This window comes from Arvicanthis niloticus, chromosome 3, assembly GCF_011762505.2.
Source record: "Arvicanthis niloticus isolate mArvNil1 chromosome 3, mArvNil1.pat.X, whole genome shotgun sequence".
NCBI classification, from domain to species: domain Eukaryota; kingdom Metazoa; phylum Chordata; class Mammalia; order Rodentia; family Muridae; genus Arvicanthis; species Arvicanthis niloticus.
Window position 1 is genome coordinate 59,760,802 of NC_047660.1, and position 24,313 is coordinate 59,785,114.

Here is a 24,313-nt window from a genome sequence, read left to right on the forward strand (position 1 = left end):
GCTAATATCCAATTATCAGTGAGTACATACCATGTTATGTTCTTGTGATTGGATTACCTCACTCAGGATGATATTTTCTAGTTCCATCCATTTGCCTAAGAATTTCTTGAATTCATTGTTTTTAATAGCTGAGTAATATTCCATATAGTACTGGTCCTAACCAGAGCAATTAGACAACAAAAGGAAGTCAAAGGGATACAAATAGGAAAGGAAGAAGTCAAAATATCACTATTTGCAGATGATATGATAGGATACTTAAGTGACCCTAAAACTTCCACCAGAGAACTCCTAAACCTGATAAACAACTTTAGCAAAGTGGCTGGATATAAAATCAACTCAAACAAATCAGTAGCCTTCCTCTACTCAAAGTGGGAGGGGGAGTGTGAGAGCTTGGTGACAAAGTGCTTGCCTAGAACATCAGGGGGCCAGAGTTCTATTATCCCAGAGCAGCAAAACAAACAGCTTACAGAAAAAGACTACAAATATAAAAATTCTGAATTTCTATATATAAAATAATTAAAACTTCAGACAAACAAGAGAATTCTGTGATAGGGATTCCAAAGAGAAGTGGCTAGCATTGCTCCAAAAGAATACTAGCCAGGCATCACGGTGCAGGTTGAAGCGGGTCATGAAGGGGGCCAGTCTGCACTTCACAGCAAGGCACTGTAAGTTAACCAATTAAAAGTTAACATCTCTTTGAGAAGAAAAAAGAAAAATCCATGAGAGAAATAACTCATAGATAACAGAAAAAGACAAAGAAAATATAGTTATCAAATACATAGTAAACATTTAAACATTCTCTTTAATTTAAAACTGACCTAAAAGCTGGGTGAGGTGGTATACACTTGAAACTTAGATGATGGGAACGTAGAGACAGGTGGATCTCAAGATTTGCTGGCCAGCCAGTCTAGCCTAATCTGTTGAATTTCAGGTGCAAGTGAGGGACCTGTTTCAATAAGGTTGGCAGCCATTCTTGAGGTACACCTCAAGCTGTTCCTTTGATTTCCAAATGTGTGTGTGTATGTGTGCATGTGTACCTGCTCACATACATGCACCATAACACACATGTGTGCACACAGACTTAACAGAGTTCATAGTGGCAGCCTCTGGGTAGTACAGTCAAACTATTTAATGACTGGCAAATGGAAATACCTTTCATATAGCACTGAAAATTACTAAACAACCTTTTTATTTTAAAGTTCACACTATAGAATTCTGACCCTCCCATCCTTTGAAGCCATTAGTTAAATATAATTTCTTTGCCTTTGGAATTTCATGAAGAGTGGTACTTGGCTCAGGTTCTAGAAGAAAAGCCAAAAAGATCATTTAGCTCTGTGGCCAGCAAACACAGGCAGAGAGACTGTGTAGTATATTTGGTGGCACTCCTAACTTGTGCTTAGAGAGCCATTAGAAATGGCCCAGCGTCAGTCATCTGAGCAATTTAAATGGAATTAGGGGTATTTGAGGTATTGCCTGTCCTTGTTGTTATCTTACTTCAGATATCTCAAATATATAACATGTCTTTCTTGGGTGGTTAGTGAATATTTTAGACCTTTTTTTTTTTTTCTCACTTCCAACTGTGCTGTTCAATAACAGTTCTTAAGTCAAAGGTTTCACCAAGATTTTGAAGGGAGTGGTAAATCTACCTCTCAAGTAAAAAAAAAAAAAAAAAAAAAAAATGTCAGGAATTGAACATTCACAGAAGCATCTATATGACCTCAACTGCCAACTTGTTAAAAAAAAAACTCAAGTCAAAATTAAGCTTGTTATTTAAAATATAAGTTTATTTTTCAGTCAAGATGAGACCATTTCCAAAAGTCTCACATCTTGTAATTTAAGTATGTGCATGTGTGTGTAACCATGTGTGTACATGTGCACATATGCATGAGACTGGGAACTGAACATAGATTTTTGGTATGCTAGACAGGTGCTCTACTACTGAGCTACAGGCACAGCCCCAAACAGATCCAAGGGACTACTTCTGCTGCTTTAGCGGTGCTGGAGATGAAGCTGTGGCTTCACTGCACCCTTCCTGAGCAACACCCCAGTCTTCCACATGCACCCTTCTTAAACACCCTCAACAGAAACCCATCCCCACATTTAAAAAGTAGATCAGTAAGTTCCAAGGGTTGATAATCTTATCTGTATTCCAAAAGGCAGATAGACATGCAATAAAAATACATAAATGGCAAATGACCAGGCACAAAAGATTTGTTTTTAAATTCAATGACAAGAAGGTTATATCATGAGTATACACAATGCCAGTGCCGACTGAATTGTTGTTTTAAAATTCGTAAACTTGGGGCTGAAGAGATGTCTCAGTGGTTAAGAGCACTGACTGTTCTTCTAGAGGTCCTGAGTTCAATTCTCAGCAACCACATGGTGGCTCAACCACCTGTAATGGGATCCAATGCCCTCTTCTGGTGTGACAGAAACACTGTACTCGTATACATAACATAAATAAATAAATCTTTAAAAAAATTCATAGATTTAATTAGATGTGAATTTTAAAACTGAAAAGTACACCTAAAAGTGCTAATTTGCTATGTCCAAGAAAATTCCCAACAAATTAAAACTGAGAATTGCTGTCACACAGATAAATTATAAAATGAATCACTATAGTTAGATTTGCCACAGCACCAGCTATTACAAATGGCAAAAATAACTTCTAACTTTATCTCAATATTTAAGCATTCTTCCTAATATTATTAGAAACCACAACTGAATTTTGTACTTTAAAACTGACAGACAAAAATTGAAAATCAGCAGACTACTAATAAAGTATAAAAAAATGATTGGACAGATAATTCTTTACTCTAGAGCAGTGGTTCTCAACCTTTCTAATGCTAAAATCCTTTAATACCTCATGTGTGCTGCCCCAAGCATAAATTATTTTCATTGCTATTACGTAAGTGTAATTTTGCCACTGTTATGAATCACAATGTAAATATCTGTGTTTTATTTTGGTCTTAGATGACCCTTGGGAAAAGGTCACTTGACCCTCCAAAAAAGGCTCCCGACTACAGACTGAGAACCTCTGCTTTAGAGGCTCAACTGATTTGAATGACCTCCTTCCTCTGACCTCTTTGGTGCTAAGATTAAAGGCGTGTGCCACCAGGCCTGGCTTGACTTAGTTTTTATATGGTTTGTTTTAACAACAGTGTCTGTCTGCAGGAGAGAGACATTTTCTAAAACTGAAAAATTTACACAGAAACAGAAAACTTGTGAGAAATGTCTTATGAATTCTCATTGATATAGACGCTTTAGTCAAACTTACATGAGAATAAAAAGTCTTTTATAAAAGAGAATTGTCTCTTTTAGCAACTCTACTTTTTCTCTAATGCACTATATAACATAAATTTTAAAAAAATATAAGAGGTTAGAAAGACATAAAACCACTAACATTTTTACTGTGAGCTTAAAAATTTACTCTTGTTCCAGAAATCCAGGAACTTCATTTGTTAGGCTCACAATAACATTTTTGCTGACAGCTTCAGTCATTCCCAGGAGCGAAAATATTTTACATTGGTTAACTATGAATGATTATTAATGAAGTGATATTTGACTGAGTCTCACAATCTCAATAAATATAGACATCTGTAGTTAAATCACTATTTTCCCAAACCAATAGCAATAATGAAAGCATTTAGGCTCACTGAAATCCTCAAATGGTTCTCTTTATAACAGAATAAATAAGGGCTGGGGGGATGGCTCTGAATAAAAATGTTTGCTGCTGAACCTGATGACTAGAGGTCAATCTCTGAAACCTACATGGTGGAAGAAAAAAACCAATAACCTCAAGTTATCCTCTCTCCTTTATACTCATCAAACACACATACACGCTCACACCCGCAGAGTAAATGTAAAAAATAAGGCTCATATTCCAGTATTTTCAGTCTTCACTAAGCACTACATAGTGTACATGACACTGCACTTTGGTTAGATACTGTTCTGAGCATTAGACTGGTTCATAGGTATTCTGTGAAAACAATTACTTCACAGCATCACAAGCTCTGCACTTATCTACTGTCGGTCTATAAAACTATTACCAAGGAGTGTAGACATGAAAGTGACTCAGCCGAAGCTACTTCTTACTCAATATACACCCACAACAGACTTAGATTTTCTGGCTAAGATATTAATATAATCATTTGTCTTTCAAACTAGGAAGATATTTGATGATTCTCTGCTGGAAACTTAAGTTATAAAGTTAAAAAGTATGTTTTCTCACTTATAGATAGTAAAGATTTCCATTTAACCCAATTATTTTAATTACCAATGGAAGAGTGAGTATAACTGCAATATGCATGTCAATATGGTTGTGATGGATTTTTTTTCCTTCTAAAAGCAATGGGCTAGTTTCTCTAAGTGACAAAATAAGTATGTATGCATGTATGTATGTATGTATGTGCATATAACATTAAAGTGTCCCAATCTATTTTATTTAATAAGTATTAAAACCCTACTATATGCCATTTAGGATTACTCAGAATCACTGCCTTTACATTATTCTAGAACAGACTGAAGAAAGGGTAATCTAAGTAAGTGTGGCCTACAACTACTCATTGTCTCACTGACTGCATCACTTCAATGGCACTGCTAACTTTCGTATTTTGTGTACTTTGTGTATAAGCACTTTGAAAAAATTTTCAGGACCAATCTACTGATCTGGATAGGTAAACTTGGAGAGAGTTAATCTGGATTTTTTTCACAAAGGTCCCATTTCTTCTTATTGTTCTTAGTACACATATGAAATAGATAATTCCTTTGAGTTGACACCTGAATGTGTTCGTGTATTCAAGATTATGAACACATACATGCTCTGGACTCCTCTCCTCAGCAACTTCACTCACTCAAAACTGCCACACAGATAACACTAGTCTTTTCTTTCTCTCTTATACATTAGCACCACTCTGTCTTATTTTCGTTTCATAATTCAATCAATTCACTTCAGGCCATTTCTTTCTCATAATGAAAAATCTATAGCCCTAAAGCCTCCATACTTTTTTTTTTTTTTTTAAACTTTGGAAAAGCTATTGCCTGCTTGCCCCCATATCTCTTCCCCCTTCCCCTCCCTTGCCTCTCTTTGTGGTGGTAGTGGTGGGGAAGTGTGTGTGTTTCCTGTGTATATGTGGTCATGTATGTGTATGTACGTGCACGTGGGTATGCACAGAGATGTGCATGCTAGAGAAGGTCAAACAGTTAATGTTAAGTAGCTTCCTCCATTTCTCTCCACGTTATTTTACCAAGGCAGAGTTTCTCATTGAACTTGGAGCTCAGCAATGCAGTAAGACTGACTGGCCAGCAAGCGCTAGAATCCTGTCTTCACCTACCCAGCACCTGTATTTTAAGGCTGTATTACCACACCTAGATTTTTTAGGAGGATGTTAGGTTAGCAAACACTGTACTGACTGAGCTATCTTACCAGACTATCCATTCCATTTATGTAGATCAAAGAAGCAGGCCAGTCCTCAGGCAATAACTCTTTTCCTATTATGTGCCTATTATGTACTACTCACTGTATCAGAACTGGCTGCACAGACAAGTAAAGGCTAAAAAGGTTCCTATACCAGGAGAAATCTGAAATCAGATTGAATACTATATAAACTGCAACAACCTTTGGAAGTCCTAAGAATCCCATTTAAGCATCCTTCCAATTCCACCAAGCTTGTTATACTTGCTCTTCTTTAAGCATTGATATGCAGCAGAAATCAGACTTTCTCATGCTTGTTTCAGACTTAGTTTTGACACTAGAACTGATTTTCTAATTCCTCTCAAGGTGGCAATGGTCTTTCTGTAGTGTAAATAAGATATATTATCAGGCTATAATAAAAACTTAGCAGCTGCTCGATAGATTCTTTTTCAAGGAAAGGGGATCTTACACTCAACAGTCTGCTCACAAATGAACTTATGAAATACAATGTTTGTGATGGGGGATGCCTTATTCTTTCTTTGTATATTTACATTACTGTGGGCTTAGGAAAGGGTGCCTTCACTAAGGTAACACTAGCAAATTACTAAAGCAACCCCCCATAAAGACTGTCAAGTTTAATGTAAATTTTCTAACCATCTAAGGATGGAGGACTGATATACTGACTTTACTGTATGATAATGTTCAGAAGTTTCCACAGATCAACCGAGTTCTTATACATAAATCAACAAACTGGAGGAAAATAAGGCACAAAACAAAACCTGTTCTACAGGCTTCTGTACCCACAGAGGAACAATTGGAAAAGCAAGTCATTTTATGTCCAGGCTCTAAGCCTGCCATGTGTTTACTGGCTCTCTGCAGTCTTCATCTTAATTAATTTTTTTCTGACTTAAAAAGACTCACTTGAATCAATAACTGAAGGCATGTATTTCTTGAGGCTAGTACAGGGCAGAGTGGAAATTTTGCTCAAAATAGTTATCTTTATGTAATGAATCTACTTAATAGTTAACAATACATACTTATTTCTACAGGAGAATCATCACATACTTCTCTGTATGCCTTTAAATAGAACACATATGTTTTATCTGTATATATGTAGCTGTAGAGAGTGTACAATATCCTACTAAAGATTATACAAATGCAGAAAAAAAAACCAAAAGAAAAAAAACAAAAACCCCCCAAAACCCAAAAATCAAAAAAAGAGAAAAAAAAGAAAAAAAAAGAAAAAAAAAGAGAAAAAAAGATTATACAAATGGAGCCTTTATTGAAATGAAAATGAATGTAGTAAGAATATTTATCCTTTGCTCTTTTATATATTTCTAGTTATATTCTCTGCAAGAGAACTCAGCATCACTATAAGAAGAAAATAACTGCTTAACTTGTAGATTATCTCCTTTTTATTTTTCTTACAGAACTTTGGAGAAACCAGTCATTTTGTATTTCATAGTAGCATTTAATGTTTAAATTATATGCACTTTCAATTAATGCAAGCAATACTTTAAGATGAATTATGGCTGAATGATATAGTTCATAATAACTTATAATATCAAACACCATAAGGATAGTATTAAATTTACTGGTAATATACTTCCAAGTTTTCAAGCACTTTATAAAAAAATATGAAAAACAGTACATTGCCACTATATTATTTTTGGAAACTGTAAATTAAAACCCATTTCCAAAATAAGGTATTTGGTGGACACAAAATAGTTGGTAAGGATTCAAGTGCCTTAGGCAACAGAGAAGTATTGTTTTGTAGTTGTTTTTTTTTTTTCAAACTTCTCCTAGTAACAGCAGTTCATTATGCAGAGAAATGAGGCAACACTCTAATTTAAAATGAATATAAGCATAACTGTAGAATTCAACTGTACCTTATTAATCCAGTTTCCTCAACCCAAACCAATACAGACAATCTTGTTGATACTCACCAAGGGATATAGAAACTCCCGGCTTGTCTAAGCAACAAAAAGCAGACCCATAGTGAGGTGCTGAAGACAGCTCTTTTCTTGGGTTCAAAACACTTTAGATGAAGTAGCTTTTATCTTCCATTTAATAAAGGATGCCTTCTCCTACTCAAGTGTGGTGGAGAAAAAACTTAGCACAATTCCGTCTTGACTTTCTGGCTCTGAGGAGTAACAGCTACCACCGGAAAACGTTAGCAGAAAATGATCACTTGAACACTCACAGAGAGCTGCAGTAAATTTCCACTCTGCTTGCTCTCAGATTCCAAGCCTTGCTTGTCTCTTAATCTGTCATAGGCAGTTCTGTTTCTGGTCAAACCAGCTTGCTGATTCGTTCTCTCCTTCTCTAGCACGGGGTGTGGGATACATACCACACAGTCACAGCTCCTTTTTCTCTCTCCCTCCCTCCCTCCCTCCCTCCCTCCCTCCCTCCCTCTCTCCCTCCCTCTTCTATTGTGTAACATTACAAGAATGCCTGTAAAGCAATTAAGTAGAGGCAAAATTAATTCCTGGGCAAAAAGAAAAGACTAAAAATACACAAAAGGAAAATTTGATATAGCTTTTATTCCCTTAAAGTCTCAAAGCAATTCCTGGATAAAGTCCTGGATGGGATTTTGTCAAAAGATTAAGCTGCCTGGACCATCTTCCTTAAAAATGTAAATGAAGGTTCCCAGCAAGGGCTTATTGATATAATAATAACTGATTGGTCTGCTAATGTGTTGGCTCCTCAGGGAGGATGCACCTCCCTGTTATAATGAGAAAGTGTGGTGAAGATATATGCAGGCACTACCAATTCAACCAAAAAGCTGAGAAAGCAGAAGATAAAGTTTCTTTTAATTCAATTTTAGCAGTGTGCTTTTATAAAATGGCAATGAATTCAGTATATTGTTTTCAAGTGCAAATCAACACTTGCAGTCATAATTATAAGAACACAAAAAAATACAAACATCATAAATCTAACTAGAGCCTCATAATGTTTTACTGCGAACTAGATGCAACTATTTCAATGGAAAGTTTTCTGTCTAAGCACTCGTGGTCAAGCTCCATTAAACCTTTTCAGTGAGGATTGGAAAGGCCACAGAGAACATTTAAAAAATTCTCACATCTACAAATATATAGTAAAATACCTTAAAGTGATGGCTCTTTCTGCAAAGCTTGAAAACTAGGCACTGGGGAAGCAGAGTGGAAAGGTGGCTCAGATGGTACTTTCAGGTTATTTGGAACTGGAGTTGCCAGCTCTGAGTTGCAGCTGAGTTGGAGTTATGTTCCAGCTCTCAATATGTAACAGGCCTTGATTCTTCTCCTGACAGAACTTCCAATTATAAGTCTAACAGCAGTAGCTACGGGACCCATTACCCATACACTAATCCTTCTCAACAGAAATAATGTATGTCCAAGAATGTGAGCTCTATAAATCTTAAACAAACAAACAAACAAACAAACAAACAAACAAACAAGGGCTGGAGAGATGGCTCAGTGGTTACCTGCACTGACTACTCTTCCAAAGGTCCTGAGTTCAATTCCCAGCAACCACATGGTGGCTGTAATAAGATCGGATGCCCTCATCTGGTGTGGCTGATGACAGCAACAGTGTACTCACTACATTATATAAATAAATCTTTAAAAAAAAAAAAAAAAAAAAAAAAAAAAAAAAAAAAGAAAAAAGAATGTGAGCTCAATTAAAGTGTAGATATCTGAAGAAAATTACATATATAAAATGTGGCCTTAAAATATATATTCTGGGCTAGTGGAATGGCTAGGCAGATAAAGGTGCTTGGCATCAAGGCTGATGACTAAAAATTCAATCTCTAAGACCCACATGGTAGATGATGGGAACTAAACTGCAAACTGTCTTCTGACCACATGCAAAGTGTGGCACATATGCACACATATACATGGAAAATGTAGTACATACAGTTAATGTGGCTCATTTACAGTAGTGAAACTGGGGAGTGATAGGTTTTGTTTTACAATAATGGGATTCAAATCCAGATGTTTATAAATATTAGGCGAGTGCTCTATCACTGAGTTATATTCACAGGTTAAACAGAGTTTTGAATTTTAAATATACTATACATAATTATTTGAATATTTCTTAGCATCTAAGAGTAGGTATCATGTTTATCTAGAGATTAGTCAGCAAATTATTCCTTTAATCTCATTTGAAAAAAAAATAGCTTTATTTCCTTCCTTTTCTTTCAAAATAGTTCCTCACTGCTTAAGTCAAATCTGGCCTTGAATTCCTGTCAGTTTCCCAGGTCTAGTTTTATTTTTTTAGAAAGGAGACATCAAATGGGAATTACTCTAAATTGGTAAGCATCATTAAGTGCCCATAACTCGGATACATCCTTAAGAGTCCTGCCATAATGAAAGAATTTCAGATTGTAAGAGTAGTTCTTGGACCAACCACAAGGTAAATGTTTTAAAGTACCTTTAAAATCAAAAGACCATATATGAATCAGCAATGTATTGGGAACTCAGCAGAGAAAGAGGAACCACAGCAAGAGGGGAAAAGGATGTTGCTCAATGGCAAAGCACCCAGCTCATCTATCTGGCATGTTCAAAGATTCAGGGCTCTGTCCCAGGCCTCACTGTTCTTCTCACATACAGATACTTATGTGTACAAACAATTAATAAGAAGCCTATTAGATCACAAAACATCTATCCTACTTTTCCCAAAACAAAACAAAACTGAAATGAGATGGACTTTCTTCTCTGACCATAGCAATAAAAATAGATTTTAAATTTTCAATAGATAAAGTAAACAAAAAAAATTCTTATATTCAAAAAAGAATATTCTTATAAAGATTATGTAGAATGAAAACACAGCTGTAGTGACTTTTGCCTGAGAATATGATAAGCAGGGATGGGGTGAATTTTTACTCTTCTATCCACATAATTTAAGAGATAAGCAGCACACAGTAAACACTGTGCATAAGACAATCCTTGACACTGTGCATAAGACAATCCTTGGTACAAAGTAAGTTTTAACCATTGCCTCATCCACAGCAGAAGACCCCAAATACTACAGTAATCTCCCCGAGGAAAAAGACAGTTGTAAACTAAAGAAAGTCAATAGGACTAGAAGCCACCCCATGAGCCCCCAACAGGAGAGAGCTATAAAGAAAATCCTGGAAATACAAAGACTTCCCTGCAAACTATGATCAGAGAGCTGACAAGCACAAATCTGTGAAAACCTTCCAAGTTCAGGAGCTACCAGAAGAAGCAGGTACACAGACGTCCAGGACTTACAAGGCTGGTACTAACCATGATTCCAACAGTACATGGAAAGAAATCAGGATATGTACTAAAAAATATTGTCTCAGTTTTGAGACCACACTTGTAGTAAAGATAGTATTGGTGCCTCCTAATAGAGCTGAAAAATAAGCCTTGAAAATATAAAATTCTTTTGAAGAGATTTAAGTGATCCTAGAGAGGAGATTTAAAAAAAAAAGCCAGATAAATTCTTAAAAGTCTAACATACACACATAGAATATAGAATATACATAGACTTTTTGGCATGTACTCAAAATAAATGGACATAGTAGAAAGCTCTTGCCACCTCAAAGCCAAGGAGGTGGAATGAGGCAAATCCAGGAGGCTCCCTGGTCAGTTAGCCTAGCTTACTTATTAGCCTGTGAGAACTCTTGTCCTTAAAGGGGTGAGGATTGTGTGTGTGCAAGGGAGAGATGTGAGTGGCACAGCCTAAGGAACAACAACAAGCGGTGTCCCCTGGCCACCACACGAGGACACGTGCTGGTTAACCAGTACATATAACCCCCCGCCCCCCCCACCAGGGTGTTAGGGCTGCGGACGGGGCTCAGTAGTAGAGCCCTTGTCTCATATGTGCCAAGCCCTGGATCTGAATGCTAGTGATAAAAATGAAAAAACAAAAACACCAAAAAAAAAGAAGATAAACCAATAAACCACCCAGCATATAGTGTGCGCACACACACACACACACACACACACACACACACATACCCACCCCATACTATATATGCCAGAGATTATGTTAGTAAGTAGTTCAAGACAGGCAGATCTCTTTGAGTGGAGCCTGGGGCACAAGTGAATTCGAGAATACTCAGGGTTACATTGAGACGCTATGCACAAAACAAACAAACAAACAAACAAACAAAGGTCCCTTCTGAAGGCAGAAAAAATTATCACAATTATAGAAAATTTTTACAAAGCAGTCAACACTAAAAGAATAAAACATGTTTTTCCTTATTTCAAAACTCCCTTTTCAGGGCCAGCAAGATGGTTTAGTAGGTAAAAGTGCTTGCTGTCAAACCTGATAATCTATATGGTAAGAGAAGAGAACCAGTTTTTGTAAGTTGTCTTCTGACCTGGCACACATCTCTGCCCCCTGGACACCAAGTTAAGATGCAAAACAAAACAAAGCATTTAAAAGACAATATGTTTTTGAAGCAAAAGTAACACTCTAGAAGAAATAATAAGGCCTGGAGCAGAAAATGGAAGAACATGACTAGAGGTTGACTGGTATTAAATGTGAACACTCTGGTGAAAGTTACTAAACAAACAAGAAGCCCAAACAAATACAGTTAATATTCCAATTAAAGTAGAAGGTAATAAAAACTGCTAATATCAACCCAAAAGAAGGCATAAAAAGGGGTTGGAGAGGAGGGAAACAAGTAATAAAAGGGATAAATAAAAAAAAAATAGTGAGCTGGAGAATTAAAATGCAACTTTTAATCAATAATCACATTACATTCAAATGTGCCAAACACTAGATTAAGAATCAGAATTTATGGTCTGGGCATGGTGGCACATGCCTTTAACCCCAGCACTTGGGAATTAGGCAAGTAGATCACTATCAGTTCAAGGCTAGCCTGGTCTATACAGCAAGTTCAGGCCAGCTCAGACTGCATACTGAAAGCCATTTCAAAAGCAAAAATGAAGAAAAGAAGGAGGAGGAAGAGGAAGAAAAAAAAGAAAGACCCAATTACGCGAGTGACAAGTTGCCTACAAGAAGCCCATTTCAATTTCGGACAAAGACTATCACCAAGGATAAAGATAATTACAAAAGGGTCAATTCATTAAGGCCTCACATTCTAAATACACTTGTACCCAATTGCAGAGCTTTAACACACATTAAGAAATAATTAGAAGAACTAAAAGAATAAAAATAAAAATCTACACTTTTTTTTTTAATGTATGTGAACTAACTAACAAGACAGGTCATTCTCAAAGATATACAGAAAAGCTTGGAGACACACCACAATTTAAATAATACTAGATCATATTAACTTTCAAGGCAGTAATAAATAGTGTCTATGAAATCCCCAAATATTTGAGAAATAGATACCACACTACTAAAAAATCCATAGGGCTTCACAGAAACGGGGGGAAATTAGAAAGTACTTAGAACTAAAGGAAAACAAGGAAAATGAGTGACTACTAAAATCTGTGGCCTGCTGGTTAACTTAAAGAGGCATGCTTCACGTTACACACTTGTAGAAAAAAAGATGGGCTTTTAATGACCCCAGCTTCCAAATGAAGAAGCTAGAATAAATTCCTATGTTCATGTACCATACATGGTGCATCACATAAACACATATACACACTTGCATTCACACACACACACACACTCCAAAGAAAATAAAGCAATGCAGGAAAAATAAGGAACATATATCAACCAAATGAAAAAAATTTAAAAAAATGGATTCTTTGAAAAATTTGATAAAATCTACAAATATATAGCAATGTACCAATAGAAAAAATGCTGAAATAGTAAATTATAAGACAACTAAGAGAGACTATAAAGAAATATTTATCCAGTCATTGGATACAAAGGTTAATTATTTTAAACTAAATATAATTGTTTGGAATCACCCTTGCCCCTTTTGAAACTAATTCTTTGTCAAGGAATAAAGTATAGCCAAGTATATAAAACCTGAGAATATTTTGATGGTAATGTCATTTAACCTATTCCTCTATCCCATGTGTGTCCTATAAACACAAATTACACTGATAATAAAATGTGTAATAAAAATTAAATGGTTTTGCCAAGATAATTTCATAAGTCCACAGAGGGTATATTTTATAATAATGTTTCAAGATGTTTTTGATTGTCATAGTATCTACAGGGAAAAGACCAGAAGTAGTGGTAATCATTCTATAAGAAGAGAACATACATCTCAGCAAAGGATGATCTAGAGAAAAATGTTAACAGTAACAAAAGTGAGAAACCCTGGATGAGGGAATGGGCAACCAATAACCCACCTAACTTGACACCCATCCCATGGACAAGCACCAATCCCTAACACTATTAATGATACTCTGTTATGCTTATAGACAGGAGCATGTTGTCTTCTAAAAGGCTCCATCCAGCAGCTTACTCAGATACAGACATCACAGCCAAACAGTGGATGGGGCTTGGGGGCTCTTATGCAAGAATAGGAGGAAGAATTATGGGTCCCAGAAGGGATGGGATCTCCAAAAAGAACAACAGTGTCAACTAGCCTGGACCCTTGGGGTTCTCAGAGTCTAAACCACCAACCAAAGAACATACACAGGCTGGACATGGCCTCCCTGCTCATATGTAGATGTGCAGCTTGACCTTCACGTGGGTCCCGAGCAACTGGAGCTGGGGCTATCCCAAACAATGTTGCCTTTCATATTACCCAAATATTATCTTAGAGACTGCTGTGAAAGATAGAAGGCCCTTATTTCATTGTAAAGACTCATCTTCTTCAGCCAGAGAGCAGAAACTACTAAAAATCAAGATAAATTGAACCTTGGGGATGGCAGAAGAGAGGAGCCTAGTATGGCTGTTCCCTGAGAGGCTCTTCCAGCAGCTGACTGAGACAAATGCAGATAGTTATAGCCAACCATTGGTATGAGGTTGGAGACCTCTATGGAAGACTTAGGGGAAGTATTAAAGGAGTTGAAGGGAATGGTAACCCCATAGGAAGACCAACAGTATCAACTAACCCAGAACCCTTGGAATTCCCAGAAACTAAGCCACTAACTAAAGAACATACATGGGCTGGTCCATGGCTTCCAGCACACATGTAGTAGAGGACTGTCTTGTCTGACCTCAGTGGAAGAGATCACTAAGGATGTGCCTAATCCTGTAGAAACCTGATGCCCCAGGGAAGGGTGGTGGGTGGATGGGTGAGATGGGGCTTGTGGGGGAGCACTCTCTCAGAGGCAAAGAGGAGGTGGGTGAGGGAAAGAACTCTTGGAGGGGGGATCACAAGGGGGAGGGCAACAAATGGAATGCAAATAAATAAAATAAAGAAAAGCTAACTCAGCTCAAATTTAAACAGTGTCACTGAGTTATTTTTCCGCATTCGTATCTCCTGTACTTCATTCAAAGTTGAGCTCTGTCCATATGGTGACAAAGATGGTTCTGATAGACCTTTGGTCATCAATATCTCAAAAGCATCCTAATTAACTGTATCAATTTTTGAAACAAGACTCCAGGTCTTACTAGTATCATGTAAAAAACCATGAAAAACACTATACTGAATGATGACTTGGTCAAGGAAGAAATAAAGAAATAAAGAAAGAAATCAAAGACTTTTAGAATTTAATGAAAATGAAGGCTTGTCATACCAAAACTTATAGGACACAATGAAAGCAGAGCTAAGAGAAAAATTCATAGCTCTAAGTGTCTACAAAAAGAAACTGGAGAGAGTATACATTAGCAACTTGACAGCACACCTGAAAGATCTAGAACAAAAAGCAAATACACCCAAGAGGAAATAATCAAACTCAGGGCTGAAATCAACCCAGTAGAAACAAAAAGAACTATACAAAGTATCAACAAAACCAGGAGCTGGTTCTTTGAGAAAAATCAACAAGACAGATAAACTGTTAGCCAGACTAACTAGAGGGCACAGAGACAGTACACAAATTAAAAAGGGAGACATAACAACAGAACTGAGGAAATTCAAAAAAATCATAAGATCCTACTACAAAAGCCTATACTCAACAAAACTGGAAAATCTGGAGGAAATGGACAATTTTCTAGACAGATACCAGGTACCAAAGTTAAATCAGGAGCAGATAAACCATATAAACAATCCCATAATCCCTAAAGAAATAGTCATTAAAAGTCTCAGCACCAAAAAAAGCCCAGGACCAGAAAGTTTCAGTGCAGAATTCTATCAGACCTTCAAGGAAGACCTAACATCAATTTTCTTCAAACTATTCCACAAAATACAAACAGAAGGAACACTACCCAATTCCTTCTAAGAAGCCACAATTACACTCATACCTAAACCACACAAAGACCCAACAAAGAGAACTTCAGACCAATCCCCCTTATGAATATTAATGTAAAAACACTCAATAAAATTCTCAAAAATGGAATCCAAGAACACATCAAAACAATCATCCACCATGATCAAGTAGGATTTATCCCAGGAATGCATGGATAGTTCAATATTCTGAAATCCAACAATGTAATCCACTATATAAACAAACTCAAAGAAAAAACCATGTGATTATCTCACTAGATGCTGAGAAAGTATTTGACAAAATTCAACATCCCTTCATGGTAAAAGTCTTGGAAAGATCAGGAATTCAAGGCCCATACCTAAACATAGTAAAAGCAATATACAGAAAACCACTAGCCAACATCAAATTAAATGGAGAGAAACTTGAAGCAATCCCATTAAAATCAGGGACTAGACAAGGCTGCCCACTCTCTCCCTACCTATTCAATATAGTACTAGACAAAATAACCCCATTAAAAAATGGAGTACAGAGCTAAACAAAGAATTCTCAACTGAGGAAACTCGAATGGCCGAAAAAGCACCTAAAGAAATGTCCAGCATCCTTAGTCATCAGGGAAATGCAAATCAAAACAACGCTGAGATTCTACCTCACACCAGTCAGAATGGCTAAGATCAAAAACTCAGGTGATAGTAGATGCTGGTGAGGATGTGGAGAAAGAGGAACACGCCTCCATTGCTGGTGGGATTGCAAGCTGGTACAACCACTCTGGAAATCAGTCTGGTGGTTCATCAGAAAATTGGACATAGCATTACCTGAGCCCAGCTATATCACTCCTGGGCATATACCCAGAAGATGCTCTAACATATAACAAGGACATATGCTCCACTATGTTCATAGCAGCCTTATTTATAATAGCCAGAAGCTGGAAAGAACCCAGCTGTCCTTCAACAGAGGAATGGATACAGAAAATGTGGTACATTTACACAGGAGTATTACTCAGCTATTAAAAACAATGAATTTGAGAAATTCTTAGGCAAAATGGATGGAATTAGAAAATATCATCCTGAGTGAGGTAACCCAATCACAAAAGAACACAGATGGTATTCATTCACTGATAATTGGATATTAGCCCAGAAGCTCGCAATACCCAAGATGCAACTCACAGACCACATGAAGCTCATGAACAAGGAAGACCAAAGTGTGGGTGATTTGGTCCTTCTTAGAAGGAGTAACAAAATATTCATGGGAGCAAATATGGAGACAAAGTGTGGGACAGAAACTGAAGGCGGGGCTGTCTGGAGACTGTTCCACCTGGGTATCCATACCTTGTGCAGTCACCACAGGTGACTGATGTGGATGCCAGGAAGTGCATGCTGACAGGAGCCTGATATAGCTGTCTCCGTAGAGGCTCTGAGAGAGCCTGACATATACAGAGGCAGATGCCCACAGCTAACCATTGAACTGATCATGGGGTTCCCAATGGAGGAGTGAGAGAGAAGACTGAAGGAGCTGAAAGGGTTTGTAGTCCCATGGGGAGAGCAAAAATACCAACCAACCAGAGCTGTCAGGGTCTAAACCACCAGCCTGAGAGTACATAGGGAGGGGCCCATGGCTCCAGCTGTGTATGTAGGGGAGGATGGCCTTGTTGGGCATAGGTGGAAGAGGAGATCCTTGGTCCCATGAAAGCTGGATGCCCAGTATGGGGGAATTTGAGGATGGGGAGGTGGGAGTTGGGGGTTGGGTGGGGGCATATCCTCATTGAATCAGGAGGAGAGGGGATGAGATGGGGGCCCGGGGGGCGGGGTGGGAAATGGGGTAAGGGAATGACATCTGAAATGTAAATAAAATATCCAATTAAAAAAAAAAATGAACGTGTCACAGTAACATTATTTGAGGTCACATCTTGAAAACAAAATAAAAAAAAAAAAAAAAAAAAAAAAAAAACAAAAAAAAAAAAAAAAACAAATAACAACCAACAAACCAAAAAAAAAAAAAAAAAAAACCCAAAACAAACAAACAAAATTACCACTCTCTGCATACACTCGAAGAATCAAGTAAGGGAAAGAAAAAAGACACACTGGGTTGGTTTGAATAGGAATAGAAATTTGAATGCTTTGTCATTAGGTCATTGACAGGAATTAGGAGGTGTGGCCTTGTGCTTGTAAGTGGGTGGGCTTTATGGTTGCAGAAGCCCATGCCAAGTCCAGAGTTTCCTCTCGCTGTCTGTGGATCCAACTACTTACTCTCCTCTTCCTGCTGCCTTTGGCTATGCAACTCTCAGCTATGTCTGCCTACATGCCAGCACGTTTCTCACCATAAGGATAATAGAGTAATCCTCTAAAACTGTCAGCAAGTCCCAATGAAAAAATAGTTCCTTTTATTAGAGTTGCCATCATCATGATGTCTTGTCACAGCAATAGAACACTAAGACACACATGAAAAAGCAAAGATGAAGAATGGGTGTTCCTGTCTGAGATCTTTCTCAGTAGATGTGTAGACACAGTAGAGCATGTGTGGGTGTGTATGTCTCTTGAGTATGGTTCAGTGGAGTGGATTCTAAAGCACACAAGACACCTACCTTATGCTCTAGTCATTCCCCAATAAACCAATCACACTGCAACAAGTTTATACTCAAAACAAGTAATAGCTGAAATTACTGTATTACTTTACCTTCATAAAGTAAGCATACATGCATATGTTACACTAAGAGATATACAAAAGATATGTTAGAGACCCGTAGAATTTTCTACAATGAGGAAAAACAAACCGTTGCTTTTAAAGTAATATTTATGTCTTTCTTCTCCCCACCATCTTTCTAAAATTTAATTTTAATTTAATTTTAATTAGGTATATGTTTAGGCCTGTATGTAGTTCTGTACACAGAAGTGCAAGTGTTATGGAGAATAGAAGGGAGTGGTAAGTCTCTGGAAGCTGGAGTTATAGGTGATGAGAAGCTGCCTGACATGGATGCTCAAATTGCTGGGCGTCTCTCTAGCAGCTTCGCACTGCTTTTTACACTCTCACCTTCTGTTCATGTTCTATTCCAACATTTTTCCCATCGTTAAACACCAGAACTTAGGTACAAACAATTATGAATTTCCCTTAAGCTGATATGGAACAGCACAGGATTAGTCCTCAATAGCCTTATACAAGAAAGGAGCCACAGAGCAAAGAACCTGCTGTCTGCCCTTTTTGGAGGCCTGCTGGGCTGCCCATGTGTGCAGGCACCTCTAGATTTCTTCTCATTTCCACTTCAGGAAGAATTAACTATGTGGCCTTGAAAGTTGCTAAAGATACTCAATTTGGCTTTCATAAAATCAGAATATGGCGGAACTTCTAAAGGACGAATGCTTTGGGAATATTCCAGACGTGCCTTATCATTAATTATTAATCCATGGCTAAACAGAGTAACAAAGTAACAGAACTCATCTGCTCTGGTCTCTCTTGGTTCACTCCTCATCTACGTTGGTTATTCTAGGGAAAGAAGCTGAAAAACAAATCAAGGAATATCCCCATTTAAAAAAGAATTATTATTTTATTTATTTACCTTTGAAATGTCATCCCCTTCCTGGTTTCCCCTCTGAAAACTCCCTTTGCCTCTAAAAGGATGCTCCCCTACACACCCACCGACTCCAGTCTCACATCTCTAGCATCCCCCTCTGCTGGGGCCACAAGCTTCCACAGAACTAATCGCCTTCCCTCCCACTGATGCCAGATGAGGCAACTCTCTGCTACATATGTAGTAGGAACCATGAACCAACCTATGTATACTCTTTGGTTGGTGGCTTAGACCCTGGGAGCTCTGAGGGGGTCTGTTTAGTTAATATTGTTCTTCCTATGGGGTTGCAATTGCCTTCAGCTCCTTCAGTACTTCCCCTAACTAACTCCTCCATTAGGGTCCCCAGGCTCAGTTCAGTGGTTGGCTGTATCTGCATCTGAATTAGTTAGGTGCTGGCAGAGCCTCTCAGAGGATAGTTAACCAGGCTTCTGTCTGCAAGCACTTCTTGGTATCAGAAATTGTGTCAGGGTTTGATGTCTGCAGATGGGATGGATCCCAAGGTGGGGCAGTCTCTGGATGGCCTTTCTTTCAGTCTCTGCTTCATTTTTTTTTTTTTTTTTTTTTTTGTCCTTGCATTTCCTTTAGATAGGAACAATTCTGGGTTAAAAATTGTGAGATGGGTGGGTGGCCCTATCTCTTCACTGGGGGCCATGTCCATATACTGGAGGTGGTTTCTTTAGGCTCTATCTCTTCTTTGTTGGGTATTTTGGCTAATGTCATCCCCACTGGTTCCTGGGAGTCTCTTGCATCCCTGACATCTGGGACTTTCCAGTGGTTTTTTTCCCCCCAACCCCCTTTCCCCATCTCCCACTGCTACTACATACTTCTATTCATTGTCCTGGCCCTCTGGACTTCTCTCCTGTCTCTTCTCATACTTGATACTGCCCCTACTTTTTTCCCTCCCCTTCCCCTCTCCCATCCAGGTCCCTCCCTCCCTCTACATCTTGTGATTATTTTGTTTATTATTTAGTTTGCACAGTACTATAGTTAAAGTGCTATAATGATTCTCTTTCTTCAGTTTTTTAATTAGATTCCTCTGAGTTTATTTGAGCCCTAATTGGTGACCTCATCAAAGGATATGAGTCTACAGCTTCCCTGAGGCTGGAACTTCATGTTTTCACTCAAGTGGATCTGCAAAACCCACTCACCAATCATCTATTACTGACCTCAAAGCTATATATACTTTAAAAGTATTTGTTCTGAGGTTAGAGGGATGGCTCAGTAGTTAAGAACACTGATTGCTCTTCCAGAGGACACATTTCAATTTCTAGCACCCACAAGGCAGCTCACAAATCCTCTGCAATTCCAGTCTTAGGGATCTTATGCCCTCTTCTGGCCTTTGTAAGCAGTGTATTCAAATGGTAAGTAGACACTCATTTGCATGAAATGAAATAAAATAAAATCTTTGTTCTAACAGCATATTTCTTGTTCTGTTTAAGCTGCTACATAGAATACACAGATATTTCTATCATGTTTCTGAAGGTTGGACAGTGCATGATCAAGGACATAGCAGATTCACTGAGTGGTTAGTGTCTATCTACTTCCTTAGTTCACAGAAGTCAATCTGATCCTTCTTCTATTCTTTCATAAAAGAGAGTTAAGTAAGCTATTCACAGGGGCTCAAGCCTTAAGACTTATCATTTCAAATACCATCTCACCGAGCTTTAGGTTTCAACATAGGAATTTAGGGGTACATACTAATCTATTGTACCACTCAACTTAGTTACCGATATTAGCATCATTCTAACTGAATAACAATTGTCCCCATTTATAAATTAGAAACATAGAGTTTAAGATTTATTATCTCACATGGTTTCTAAAAACTATTAGCAGAATTATTCTGGCTAAGGTTTCAGCCTAGGGATGTTTCTCCAGTCATATGGCTTTCACAAACTGAGACTATATTGACTGGATCACTATTTAGGCACACATATCTTATACAGCATCAGGAATCATGCATTGTATCAGTCCTCTTCCTTCTTCCAGTCTACTGTCTCTGTACTCCTCCATTTCTTTTTCACCTGTAACTTTCTAAACTACAAAGAAACTCTATTTCTCTAGGGTGCCACTGCTGCTTATTCCTTCAGCATTTTAGCACACAACTGGTTTTCCTGGGCTTTCCACCATTCTCCAAGGCCATTAGAGCGTCTCTTGACCTCTTGATAAGTCCAGTTCATGAACTTTCAGTACACATCCAAAGGTAACAATTGCTCTGAGACCTCTATACTCCAGTATCATGCTAGCTGCTTTCAGCTAAATTATTAACACTCATAAATGCTGAAAGATACAATTCTACTATCTAGAGACTACACCTGTAAAATTTGCTATCTGTTCCTCAACATTATGGCCCTAACCGAATGGTACCTAAGATCCACTGGAGAAGCGTAACTTGATTTCATAAGGCTGATTTTATAAAATGATTTAGGTTGTTTCTTTTTATCATAATTTCACATATATCCTGTAAATAAATTTGTGTTGATATTTAAATTTTTAAAGAAAGTTCATGCATGAATTTGGCTTGAAAGCCATTTTACCATCTAGCTTTCCACTCTCTTCCTTTTCTATGTTCAATTTGGGGCACTCTTGAGTCAGTCCCATTTCATACCACCTCCACCCCCTCTCTTTTTTGTGACATAGGTTCATAGCTCAGCTTTCACTCTCTGCCTACACTGCAGGATTTTTCTGTCAAATCTTTATCCAACAAACTGTAGCACCTGCCTCAAAGTCTTTCCTAACTTAAACTTTGTGACTGTCAGAATGCCTAAACAAACAGAATTCTATAACTTAAATATATGATTTATTAACAGTGACTAATTAATGCCAACTCAACAGAAAGGCACTTTCAAGCACCAGCAAGATGGCTCTGAAGGTAAAGGTGCTGTCACCAAGCCTGAAGGTCTGAATTCCATCTCCAGAGCGATGTGGCAGAAAGAGAACAAATGACAGAAGTTATCCTCTGATCTCAACACATATATACCCCTCCCCCTACCACACATACACTTGAGTTGTTCGCCAGGAGATAAAGTATCCCAAACCAATATAGGCTATTCCATTGCCCTTGATAGCCCTCCAGATCTTGAAGGTAAGACCCTAGTGTTGGAGACACTGCACACTCAGGACACAGGACTTGGAGGAACTGAGCTAGAACTGCCCTAGAAGCTGTTATCCTGAAGGTCTTGATCTTATGATACAAGGGAGACCAATCAGGAGTCTTACCCAGCTGTAAAATCTATGAACCACAGCAGTGTCTGGACTGGCAAGCTGTCACTCAAGAGAGGTACTTTTAGCTTGTGAGTAAACAGCTGTCTAACTGTACTAAATAAAGCCCACTCAATGGGAGGGAAGTCATGCCTCGTACTATAAACCTAGCCAACTCTCTATGGGTGAAGCAGGTATAGACTCTTGAGGAAAATCTATTATATCTAAATGAATGTAATTTTAACTACATTTTAAGTACTTATCCTTATACCCACAGGTAAGTATGGTGATCACCCCTCTTCAAAGAAGCTTCTTTTTGGAACAGATGTACATGATGGCAGAGATCCATAACTGGTCAAAATGCAGAGCATAAGTATACATGGGGTCTCCAGCCCAAATTGCTTTATTTGCACCATAATCCCCTATGCAAAGCTTAGGAAATATCAAGGAAGAGGGTGTGGAAAGTCAGAGGACCAGAGTGCCTGGTGCTTGTGTTCCCTATACATGCAGCGAAAATGCACCCATGAACTCTCAACAATCTGCTTGCCTGAATAAGACAGGCATAACAATACCGACATTCTAATGTGAGCAGGGAATTTCTACAAAGTTCTACTTCTAGCTGAACTAGAAGTGAGCAATGGCTGCTTAGAGAGAATCTATTTCTCTGGTATCAGTTCTTGCATACGTTGTGCAATCCCAAGTGTTCAGCCATGGACACATGTGCACACATACACACGAGCAAAGCTAAACAGACTTAGTACGCTATATGTGTGTATGTGTGTGTGTACTAAAGCCAATAGCATATACATGTAACAATAATAAAGAGGACATGAATTTGGGGAGGGAAATGGGAGGATCAGAGTGGGGAGAGATGGGAAGAGTCAGGTAGATGGAGTTCTCATGTATAAAGTTCTCAAAAAGTTAAAATGAAAACAAAAGTGACTAAACAGGGTTATGGTTGGGGACATAGCTCAGCAATAAAGAGTTTGTCCAACACAAGGGAGGTTTTAGGATCCACCTTCTCCAAGAAAAGACAAAAGTAGAGAAAGGGGGAGGGGAAGGGAAGAAAGAAGATAGGAAGAGAAGATAGTTAGAAGTAAACTTAGCAATGGCAGTTCTCAATTTCAAAAACATAACTTAGTAGTTTGTAATACATACAAACACACACGCTCACACATACACACACACATACATGCACTATTACACAAGCATACATACACTTGTAATACACATATTTACAGACATCCCTCCCTCCCATTTACACACTAACAAAAATAATACTAAAACCAAAGAAAAGGTCTGGATTCACCTATCAGATAATTTGCATGATTAAAACATCTGTACATGCAACCTTTGTCTCTACAACTCTATGAACTACAGCTTCTGATATACTTTTAAACCCATGAAAATTAACAGAACAGATCTGAATCAACATCATTCATGAATGAGGACAATGTATCATACATTATATTGACATGAATTCTTTTTTGTTTGCTTGGTGCCTGGAGACTGAAGCCTGCACCTCATGCATGGCAAACACTTGCTCTACGCTGAGCTCACAGCCCTAAAATGTACTTCTTCCCTCTACAGCTCACCATTTCCTCTTTATGTGGTCCAAATGGTTGACTCTAGGACATGAGACATACTGGCAATGTATCACTCCATCACTAAGCTATATCCTCAGCCTAACAACATTGCTTAATGTGAAAATATCAGTTACAACACAGTAATTACTTTTAACAATGAAAGCAATTAAAAAAAAACACTTAATGCCAACAGGTGACTTCAAAAGAGGCACATAATGAAATTAAATGGCTGGCAATAATATATAACAAAAATTTTAAGGGAAGCACCATCAGTCAGTGAGTTTATAAATTATAGCATCTTTTGTATAGCCATTTAGAAATATTATCACTTTGACAGCACATCAATAACCTACGGCCATTTTCTTCT

The 24,313-nt window shown here is 38.0% G+C and overlaps 1 protein-coding gene across 10 annotated transcripts in view; it reads right to left on the bottom strand.

Annotated features, from left to right (window-relative positions):
- Cab39l (calcium binding protein 39 like) overlaps positions 1–24,313 on the bottom strand; it is a 101,872-nt gene that overhangs the window by 59,584 nt on the left and 17,975 nt on the right. Inside the window, exon 5 of one of the 10 annotated variants that reach the window (XM_076930926.1) lies at positions 7,360–7,570. The exons of the other annotated variants lie outside the window; for them this stretch is intronic. The gene's annotated coding sequence lies outside the window, so the exon portion shown is untranslated. The remainder of the gene's footprint in view (positions 1–7,359; positions 7,571–24,313) is intronic. 10 annotated transcript variants of the gene reach the window in all.